The following is a 12,047-nucleotide window of genomic DNA, read 5'->3' as shown; positions in this document are numbered from 1 at the left end:
AGGAAAATTGCGGGCCACGTAATTATCTCGTTGTAAACATGACATGTGGGCCTTCTCTCCATATTCTCTGATAACCCCCTGCAGAAATAGATAAACACCAAAGCTCGTAGAATTCTGTCAGATAAAACCCTAATTCTAGATGTTTGTTGCATATGGATCCTTTTCCATGTTTATTTGATTATTAATTTTAGTACTTAAGGACCGTCAACAAACTCCCCCAAGCTTACCCTTTGCTCGTCCCTGAGCAAACAGCTAAACTTAGACGGATCAGGAGTTGCTTTGATGTTTTCTTTCCTGACAGGCACACATGCTTTTACAAAATAATTCTTCGAGATTAGAGTAAAGTGTTATGGAGTTTAGTACCTGCACTTAAGTCTTAAGTAATCGAAAGATAAAATAGTTAAGTCAAGCACTATCCCTCCTGTCTATACTTCACCTTTGTTCCAGAGTTTTTCATACATTTTCAAAATAAAACTCAGAGTTCTCAGCAATAATCTCTCAAGTCTCTCTATATGTGGTATTTGTGGATCCTTACCAAAATGTCACTTACCTATAGCTAATGGAATATTTAAGTGGAGCTCATAGGAGTGAAAAACAGCTCATACATATGTTGTCTAATCGAGCCATGGATCCATAGGAACTCAGCATATAATTAAATCAAGATGTGCATGTGTGATGGAGTAAATGATAGTGATAGTGAAAATATAAGTAATGATAAAGCTTACTTCTCATTGCTCCTCATATTGCTATCTCTCCTCTTCTTTGATCTTTGCTTTGGGAGAGCATGGGCTATCTTTTTCTCTCTTTTTTTTCAGGTGGGTAGTAGATACCCCTAATTCTACTGTCGGACACTTATCCATTTTTACCTCTCGTCTCACTCTTTTTCTTTCTTTCCGAGATTCCGGGCACTTGCCCCTTTTTATTTCCTCGTCTATTTTTGCATAACCCATGCCTCTTCTGCATTGAATCTTCTTAGAGAGAGAGAATAACAATACTTGGGACAGTGAGTGATAATATTACTTTTAGCAATTTTAATAAATGGTGGTGGATGGTGTAGTAGATGTGTGCAAGTGAATATCTTAATTTAACCACATGACAAGCTCCTAAGGGTCAACACAGCTCGAAACTCAATGTAAGTGTAGTAAAAGATGTTATAGCAAGTATGGTTGTGGTAGGTAGTTTATAATGCTAGGAACTCATCATGTGATTTGTAAGTTTCCAAAATAAATCTCCAGAACTTAGTTTAGTAGGAACAAGATAAATAGCAGCTCAAACTTTATATTATGCCTTTCTCTTACCTAGACTTTAGTTTTATGCTTTCCATACATAGTAAATTAAGTTTTAGTAATTCCTGGAAGAACTCTAATATAAAAGCTAGGTACTTGAAAGTAAGCAAACAGAGCAACTATTCATCATTTCCATCATACATCTTTTTGGTCTTTTTATTTTTTCTAGAGATTAATATTTAGCAGATAAATAAAGCACTCTTATCTACACACTCTTTTTATTTTGTTTTCATATTTATAAAATGCAGTAAATTTAAGCAAGAAAATATTTATTTGGTTTTCTAAGTTTTTCTCTTTAAGATAAATAAACACTAAAATAGAAAAGAATAAATAAGAAGAGCAAATAAAAACTTACTTGACAAATTGGGAGGAACTCCCCCAAGCTGGATGTTGCTGTCGGTCTTACCCGATATTCCAGAACCGTATCATGGTTGTGATGTTGTCGTTCATTGTTATTGTATCTTGTCTCAGCTCTTGTACTGCAGCGGCATGGTCCTGGTTCTATTTTTGTTGCTCTTCCAGGAGTCGTCCATGTTCTGCTTGCGTGTTCTGGATGTCGAGGAGAGTGTTGTCGGTACGGGTGAAGAAAGCACCGGCCTCTTGATAGTAGTCATTTGTGAAAGCGTAGGGGGCGTCAGAGTATCATCCTGCATCAAATTGGGGCAGAGGTCTGGATCCTAAAGCTCCATATTGATCAGTGGAGTACTTGCCCGAATGAAAAGGTGGGTCTGTCCACTGGTGATCTTGGCTCTCCGGCCATGTCTCCTCTGTTGGCTCTTGTGGTTGCGCATGTCGAACCCATGGGTCTCGAAGGACTCGAGGGTTGTAGTCGCAATAATGCAGGTGCGCTGCTTCTTCTGATCCAAGATCAGCTCCATACCAGGTGCGTTCTCGGTGGGTGGTCATCCTTTCAGATGCCACACGTTGTGGAGCTCTCTGATTCACCGGTGTTGCTACAATCTCAATTAAAAAGTTTTGAACAATGTAGAGGCCAAGGTTCGGGTTAGGTAACCGAATCTTACCTTTATCATCATATAGCATATACATTACATTCCCCTCTTTCTTTAACATCCGAGTCTATCTAAATGTGTCATAGCCATGATAAATTCTTAACTCATCTATGAAGTCCAACGATGAGTTTTCTAGTAAGTGAAGATTAAAGGCTAGACGAGTGATAAGTGAAGTACATCCTACTAGTCCCTAAAGACTATGTACACTAAGCCAATGAGAAACTAAAAGTGTAACAGGTGAAGTGGGTACTTTATTAATAGCAGCATATAAAAGTTGCAAATCTCCTACTCTTACTTTCCTAATATCATCACGATAGAAAAGATTGTACCCAAGCCATTTGTGGAACATCCTAAGAGTGGGGTGTTCCATGTCACTGGTTCGGGCTTGACTATAAAAATTATTTCTAGATATTTCTCTCCAAAACTGGTGTCTCTCAAAGTTGGGTAAATCGAAGTCAATGTTCAGGATGCATCTTGAAGAGAAACCAAGATGGTCGCTTAGCTCTCTCCAAGACAACATAATTTCCTGTTTGAACATCCGAAAAACAATTCCCCCCTCATAATATTGTAAGGTGCAAAGAAATTCGAGGGTGAGAAGACGAGAACCTAGCTCCGTTATATTCCAAAAATTTGTCGAACCTATCATCTGGAAAATTAAGTCGAATTCAGTGTCCATACCTGTTTCTTGTAGTAAGATTGGATCAAGAGTAGGGGTGTGAATGAAATCTTTGTTCTTTAGTTGCTGATAGACTTCCTTCTCTCTTCGGGTCTTCAGTCCAAGGTCTCCTATCTTGAGAAGGACCTTGACTTGCTGATTTGATGAAGATGACGTAGCTTGTGTGGGTGTCGGGTCGACGCTCATCTCTGATGGGTGTGAGGAGTGTCGGGATGAACTCCTTGTACCAATGTTCCTGAGAGCCTTCCCTGTGTTCTTCACCTTCTTAAACATCCTGTAAACAAAAGTTGGCAAAAACACAACTAGTGGAAAATGTAAGAGAAAATGTTAGTAGTTACATGTCCAAAATGTCAGTAGTCCAGGGGTTAGTCGTTCAAGATAAGTTTCTCTTTTGGCAGAACCTTCCCTAAACAACTTTTACTTCCACTTGGACAGCGGGATCACCACTTACTAGGTGATACTCACTCTCTCACAAAAACTATCAACTTCTTTCCCACTCTTCTCTTTCTCTCTACTCTCTTCTCACTTCACTACAAGAGCTCCTTCTGGAAACTGATACTCGAGTGGTTTTCTGGAGTGCTTGTGTGAAGAAGATGGTGGTAGAAGGTGGCTATTTATAGGAGGAAGAGGGAGCAGGGCGGGCGCCCTTGGTAGGTGGGCGGGCGCCCACTTGTGGTGCCCATCCTTGCTGCCCTTTCTCTACTCCCTTCTCTGCTTAATTCTCACGTAAGATAATGTATCATGGGTGGTGGTTGGCCGGTGGAAAAGTGCTGGTTAGTGGAGATATGTTGGTGGATGAAATAATTTGATGGGATGTATGTGAGGTGTAGTGTATGACATGTGGGACCCAAGGAGTGTGGGTCATGCTTCTAGAAAGTTACTATAATTAAATATAATGCAGGAAAATCTATGAGAATTGAAACTTAATTAAAATGATAATGGAAAACATTTTTTGTGCCTCCACAATAATTAATAAATATGGGTTGTTACACACCATGAATATTATTTATATGGGGCTTTTGATTATTATAATAATGCTATGAAGAATTAATTATGCAAGAGTTAATGATGCAGATAAATACCAATTTACCTCCCGGTGAGGGTTTGGGATTTTTAGGTCCCCCAAGCTGGACCTCCAAATCTTTTAATCTTCTGAATTTCCTTCCTCCGAAGATGGTGTCTCCTGTGGTTCTTCATGAACTTCCTTCACTGTAGGGTCTCTCTCTGGTCTGGGTTTGAATGTGAAGTGTTCTTCTTTTCCGTTGATATTGAACTTGATTTCTCCTTTCCCGACATCAATGTGAGCATTGGCAGTGCTCAGAAATGGCCTTCCAAGGATGATGGACACTTTTGAGTCAGGACTCATGTCGAGTACTACGAAGTGTACTGGCACAAGGAAATCTTTGATCTTGACTGGAATGTTTTCGGCGATGCCCAACGGGTGTCGAACCGATTGATCCGCTAGTTGTAGGCACATTGATGTTGGTTCTAGGGTTACATGCTCAAGCTTTTTGTAGACTGATGCTGGCATCACACTGACACTTGCTCCAAGATCACAAAGTGCATTGTTGAAGTGTTGGTTTACAATCGAGCAGTCAATAGTGGGACATCTAGGATCTTCCTTCTTCTTTGGTGGTTTATTGAGGATGGCCGCACTACATTCTTCTGTCAGCTTGATAACCTCAGTGGTAGGCAGTGGTCTCTTCTTGTTAAGAATATCTCTGATGTACTTCGCATATGTAGGTACCTGTATGGCATCCAGCAGAGGTATGTTGACATATAATTTCTGAATGACCTCTACAAACTTACCAAACTGCTCATCCGACTGCAGTCCTCTGTTTCTTCTGGGAAATGGCAAATAGTTGGTGTCGTAAAAATTTTTCCTCATTTCTCCAGTTCTTGGTGGTTGTAGTAGATCTTCTGCTTCAATTGGGCTTTCTTCTTCTATCACTGCTGGTTGCACTGGTGCTGATGTTCTTTGTTTCTCTTTTGGGTATGGGGGATCTCTGGTGGTTTTACCTCCTCTAGTAGTTATGTTCTTTACCTGCTCAATGTTAGTAGCAACAGGCAGTGCAGCAGCTAGCTTTATTAATTTAAGCTCTACCTTTTTACTAAGAGTGTTTTGCTCATCAAAGGTAGTTAGTAGAAAATCCATTTTATTGTGTATATCTTTTAGAGATGATTCATTTGTGTCTAGCCTTTGTTTAACTTCATCATTAATTTTGGTTTGTTGATCAATTATCCATTTCAATGAAAGTTGCTTGAAAGTATTACCTGAATTCATACCTTTGCTATTGGGTTGACTCGAAGTTGGTTGATATTTGTATGCTGTCTTAATGGCCCTTCGATCTTCTTTGAACCTGGCCCTTTGGTCAATCCAATGGAGCAAATTCTCCATCTTAGTTGATAATGCATTTACTTCTTCTGGTATTTCCTCAGTTTGATGACAATGTTGAGCTTTATCTTGGAACCAGCTTTGGTTTTCTGCTATCTTATCCAAAAGTATCTCTGCTTTTCCAATTGTAAGCTCCAAGAATGATACTTTAGCAGATGCATCTAGGCACTCACGAGCCTTCTGGGTCAATCCATGGTAGAAGGTCTGCATAAGTAACCATGTGGCCATTCCATGGTGAGGACAATCTGATATGTATCCTTGAAAATGCTCCCATGCTTCTGAAATGGCTTCTGTCTTCTGCTGTTGGAAACTGACAATATTTCCTATTAAGGCAGTTGTTTTGCCTATGGGAAAAAACTTTGTTAGAAAGGCATCTGACAAGTTCGTCCATGTAACACCCTAGGTGTTTGTCACTTGCTAAGTACTAGGTTTGAGCTCAAACATGACAAGTTCAATGGTAATAAAGAGGTCAAAGTCAATCTATGAAAGTAAACCCCAACTTGGGCTTGGTGGATGCAAACTTGCTTGCATATATGCCTTTTTAAAAGGTATGCTTTGATGATGCTAATGGAACCTTTTCCATGTGTCTTATATCCATCCCAATCTATGTTGGTCTCTGGAAAAGTTTGGTGAAGTTTGGAATCAAGAAGTCACATGAAATGCTAAGTTATATCCTTGTTGGAATGACTATATTAAGGAAATGGAATCATGGGTCACCAACCAAACCTTTTAAAGTTGCTCATATGACACTAGATGAATTATACAACAAAAGTCATGAAGGGTTCATGTTGAGCTTATGTAATGAAAATGCTTGAATTGGCCTAAAACCCTATTTGGAGCTTTATCGGGTTACTGCTTTGACCAAAGTGAAAGATTGACTTCTGTTGCAGTTATGAGGTTTGACCCTAAATGAAAGTTGTAGTTTTGCTTGTGTAGAAGAAACTTTATTCAAGGATCAAGAACCAAATCAGCATGAAAATAGTTCCAATAGAGGCTCCAAGTTCGAATCAGCTGCTGCTTTTTAACCCTGAGAAATCATTCTCAAGTCCCGGAAAGTGACAGCAGCAAGTTAGTTTCTTTGTGACATTTTAGCATCCAAATTCATATAGTAACTCAATTAGATTCCTTAATATGAGATGGATTACTCTTCTTCATAAAACCAATGGATCAAGTATTATCAAATTTGGAGTTCATTTGGATGTTCAAAAATAGCTCCCAAAACAGCAAAAGATTAATTTATTGCTAAACGGACATCGACCCGTTGGCATGCCGCGTTCTCGTGTTTTTGTTAAGCAACTAATGTGGGTCCAAGAATAAAAGTGGTGGACAATTACTTGGAGAAGGTCATGTAAAAAGTTGCATCAAGTTTGACATGGTTTGGATCATCAATTCTTGGTTTTGCTAATCACCATCAATACGTTGACACTTGTGACTTGGCATCTAATTATCTCTTAACCTGTTGGTCTAATGATCTTGGTGTCTTAATCAAAGTTGTAGAGCACGGCGTGATGAACAAACCTCCTTTTTGGCCCAATGTCCAATTCGGCCCAGAAGTGGCCCAAACCGGCGTCCCACCTTCCCTACTTCGCTGCCCGCCACGTGTTCGACGAAATGGCGAGGTGGCCGCCATGCACTAGAGCGCGCCCACCATTGCAGACGCGCGTCCAAGCTCCCCTGCAGTGCCTCGGCGACCTTCTGCCGATGTAGTGGAGCACCAGAGCATTCTCCCCATCCTCCTCCACTACCCCAGCGCTATCCCCATCTCCCTCCGTCGCTCCCTGGTCGAGAACCACGCCACCGCCGCCATGGCTTCGCCTACTGCCGCCACCGAGCACTGCTGGGCAGGCTAGAGTTGCCGCGCGCGACATTGAGGTTGCCTTTGGCTCCCTGGTCATCGCTGCGCCGCCGTGGTGCCCTTCCCTGCCGTGCTCCGCCATGGCCAGTGCGGATGCTGTTACGGTTCGTAACCTGTTCGTCCAGTCGCTCGCTCACAGGAAGAAGACAGAGGACCTCGGGTGGAAATAGGGTAAATCAGGGTTCCAGATGCGAAGCCAAGACTCATATGAATAGTGTTTGTGGGCTGTGGCGTGATTCATGGTAAATCTAGGGTTCCCGAAGCAAAAGTGTTTTCCTTTATCTTTTGTTTATGCAGATTTCTGGATGATCTTTGAAATTGCATAGTAATTTATAGAAAAGCGGTAAAATAGTAAATGTGGACTTTTTGGAATCCTTATGAAATTCTCTATGCAGTAAATCTATAATATGGCATGGTTTAGTTTGAAGTTTTAGTCGTAAAAATAGATTTATGCAATTAGGTTTTAATTGCTTGTTATATTTGTCTTTTTTATAATTGCTGTAGTATTGGTCCAATAATTGTGAAAATATTGTGACATGCTTTTCATATGATATTTGATGTCTGGTAAAAGTTTCATGAATTTAGGAACAACAGATTAAGGGTTATAAAAATAACAAATACCCTGTGTTCCTTTGCTCCTATTCTGAGTGGGTCTGCATGTTTGTATTGGTTGGCTCAGTTAAGCTGTGAATCTTGCCTGGATGAAAATATATAAGTTTTAGTACTTTTCGTAAGCTTTCCTAAAAGATAAATAGCACAATTTTTGGTTAAGCACATGTTTAGTTATAGTGGTTTAAAACACTGTTCCAGTTTCTGTCTAAACCCAGATAGGATTGCATCGTTTGTAATGTAAGACCTTGTTAGTTGTAGATTTAGCTCAATATGTTTATAAAAAAGTTGTTCACAATTTCGTAAGCTTTCTGGAAAGTACACAACCATAAATTATGGACATGTGAACCTCAAGTTAGAGCTGTTTAATGTAGCATGACAGATTCTGTCTATGTTTTAGACAGAGATGTCTTTATGGGATTAATTGACCTTGTTAACTCTAGAATCATATGTAGATGATAATAAGAAAGTTGTAGGTAACTTTATAAGCTTTCCAAAAATATAAGAATCATGTTGGCGGGAGGTCTACAACTCCTGTTATGCTGCTCTGAATTGCCTATCAGTTTTCTGTTTGTAATTGTACTTCTACTGTTTGGCAGCATGAGCAGTTTTATTTATGCAATTAATTCCATGATATAAATGATGTTTGCTGTGAAACTTGTATATAGAAAATATGTAGATAATTTATTAACATATCTTGTGGTCAAGTTGCATATCATTTGGCTAAGTGGTTTATGAGTTACAGTAGTATGAAGTTCATCCTTTGAAATGCCTGTTCTCTGGAAATTCCGGGACCAGATTCTATGGTTATGCATGTTTGACTTGGTTAACTTGTTAATCATACTGAGATGATTAAATATGAATTGTAGATAATTTTATATTCTTTCCAGAATGTCCTATTGCATAGTTTTTGGAGTTGTGTAACTCCAGTTGTGATTTAATTACTGAGTTGTTGCATGTATGTCCAGAATTGCTGAAATACACGAATGCTTAATTGCTTTACTTGGTGTGTGCTAACTATGATGCATGACTTTAGTGTTGATTAAGTAATACACTTGTAAACTTGTTAAACTTGTGTCATGATTAATATGTTTGCTCTATATAATTGGTTGTGTGATGTTAGCTAAATAACTTTAGATGCCTCTGTCTTGCATACTTTTATGTGATGCATGTTGTGTTATTATTCCTTATGTTCATGCACTTGCATCTTGCATCTCATCTAGGTGCGCTAGATGAATCACGTGAAGGGCTTGGTGTGGGAATAAACCCAAAGACGGTGTTGGGTGGACCCATCCCGAAGGTGGAAGGACTGAGCAAGTGTTGCGACCTAAGATGTCATCAAGATGGAGCAACTAACTGAACTGACTCCGTGTTGATCCCAGGCAAGCCCCGGAGCATTATAAATCTCCCACTACTTTTGAATGCAATTGAGAATATATGTTATATATGTACTGTTGCATTAAGTATAGGAGTTGGGTGAAACCCTTGCTGCATATAACACTCCTTGTCCAGCAAATATACCTATAACCCTATGTAGATTCAGGGTCGAATCTAAATGCTTAGCTATGCTTAGACTGGTAGAAGCCAGGTGATGTCCTGTCACCTGAGCAAGATAGACGGACACCTGAAAAGATTGGCTATATATGCTATCATGGAAATAACCAAGTGATGAGGATGAATAATTGGAGACCGGGCGGGACGATGATAGAGAAGCAACAAGGCATGGAGGTCTTGGGTGCCTACCTAACCCCGCCTGTGTCGATTAAGGACCGATCGTTGACGGCCCTCTTGTCATGTTGAACGCATGCCCCACACTTAGCTGGAAGGATAAGTCGTTCCGACCGCGAAGCCTGAACACTATCCGGGCCGGGAGTCGAGCCGCCATGCGCTGTATTGGTGATGGTTGAGGAGAACGACGAGGGTGCGGCGCGCAACCTTGGTATACCTTGGATACCTCGGTCGCCGGAAAGGTCCTCGGGTATTGGCGGTGCCTGCCGAACCCGCGAATTGGTCCTGGATAGTGTAATATGGTGACCTGTAGCTCACTTGATCAGTGAGTGTGGTTTGTGTGGGGAATAACTCGCCAGCTGGTCAGAAATCGATTCGAATCGCCATCGCTCCTGGATAGTGAGCACTTGACTTGAGCTTCATCATCGTAGTAATGTTTATGGAACACTTGGATGATTATGGTATGATGATGATGTTGGAAATTCCACATCAAATATGGGTACTACTGTTGTATCTTAATCAAGTGATTGCTCTAGTACAGGTGCTAATATAGATGACAGGTAATGATTATTAACTTGAGCTAAATACCTGAAAGGTTACTTAGTTGCAACTTAAGCTGTTTATGCAAAAAAAAAAGTGTTGTCAAGCTAGCTCCACCAATAAAGGCTTGCATACTCCTTGGTGTCGTATTATTTCTGGTTTATGACGGGTAAGTCTAGCTGAGTACCTGAAAGGTCCTAATATGGCTAGAGGGGGGGTGAATAGCCTATTTAAAAAAAATCTACAAACTCACTAGAGCATAAGGTTAGTAAATAACAAAGCGAAGCTTTTTGCTCTAGCTCTAATGGGGTGTTTGCAAGCCACTTATCCAACAATTCTAGTTGATATAATCACTAGGCACACAAGAGCTATGTCACTACTTTCACTAGAAAGCTACCTAAAAGTTTCTATACAAGTAAGTAAGCTACTCTAGTTTGCGGGAATGTAAAAAGAGATAGTTTGATCTTTATACCGCCGCGTAGAGGGGATGAACCAATCAATAATATGAAGTCCAATCACCGGGAGAAATCCAATGAGCAATCACAATGGAGACACACAATTTTTCTCCCGAGGTTCACGTGCTTGCCGGCACGCTACGTCCCCGTTGTGTCGACCAACACTTGGTGGTTCGGTGGCTAAGAGGTGTTGCACGAACCTCGTCCTCACTAGGACACCACAAGAACCTACCCACAAGTGAGGTAACTCAATGACACGAGCAATCCACTAATGTTGCCTTTGGCACTCCGCCGAGGTAGGCACAAACCTCTCACAATCACCGGGAGATGGCCACGAACAATCACCAACTCGTGCCAATCCTCCTCCGCTGCTCCAAGCCGTCTAGGTGGCGGCAACCACCAAGAGTAACAAGAAAACCGCAGCTAGAACGATCCCCAAGTGCCACTAGATGCAATCACTCAAGCAAATGCACTTGGAATCACTCCCAATCTCACAAAGATGTATAATCTATGAAGGAGATGAGTGGGAGGTGTTTGCTTAGGCTCACAAGTATGTCATGTATGCTAGAATGCCAAGAGAGTGAGCCCCAAGCCGGCCAAACACGTATTCATAGCCCCTCAAACAAATAGAGCCGTTGGCTCTTTCACTGGGCGAAATACGGGGTCACCGGACGCTCTTAAAGGGGCACCGGACGCTCAACACCAGCGTCCCGTGCTCCAACGTCAGCCACGTGTCACGCTCGTGTCAGAATCTAACGGTCACCTGCAGTGCACCGGACGCTGAGCAAGTGAGCACCAGACGGTCCGGTGCACACCGGACTCATGCGCAGAGAGCTCCGCAAACTTGCATGTTCACCGGACGCGAGCCACCGGACGCACCCTCAGCGTCCGGTGCTCACCGGACCCATGCGCAGAGAGGGTCGCAAAACGCCCGCACACCGGACGCTAACCACCGGACGCTCAAGCCAGCGTCCGGTGCCTAACCCTAACCGAGTCAGGCAGCCTGCACACCGGACGCTCAGACACAGCGTCCGGTGCCTCTGAGCCAGCGTCCGGTGAGTGTTTTCTCAGCGAGAAACACTCCCGCGACTTCTCCAAATTTCCCACCGGCGCAATAGAAAATATGCACTTCATTTTCTCGAAAAGCGCCGAATCCCGCCTCGCAAGCTCGGCGGGAGGGAGAGAGGAACCCATCCCCTCTCTACCCTTGAAACTCCACCTCCTTCTCAAAGTGTGCCAACACCACAACGTGTGTACCAACGAGCGTGCACGTGTGTTAGCATTTTCACAATCATTTTCTTTGAAGGAGTTAAGTTAGCTCACTAGGTTCTAAATGCATGCACATGAACAATGACACCTAGTGGCACTTGATAACCGCTTAGCCAAAGAATTCCCCTCTTTATAGTACGGCTATCTATCCTAAATGTGATCACACCCTCTATGGTGTCTTGATCACCAAAACCAAAACCCTAAGCAATACCTTTGCCTTGATC

This window comes from Sorghum bicolor, chromosome 6 (assembly GCF_000003195.3).
Source record: "Sorghum bicolor cultivar BTx623 chromosome 6, Sorghum_bicolor_NCBIv3, whole genome shotgun sequence".
Lineage (NCBI taxonomy): Eukaryota > Viridiplantae > Streptophyta > Magnoliopsida > Poales > Poaceae > Sorghum > Sorghum bicolor.
The sequence above is the reverse complement of the archived record's forward strand: the minus strand, read 5'-3'. Positions refer to the sequence as shown.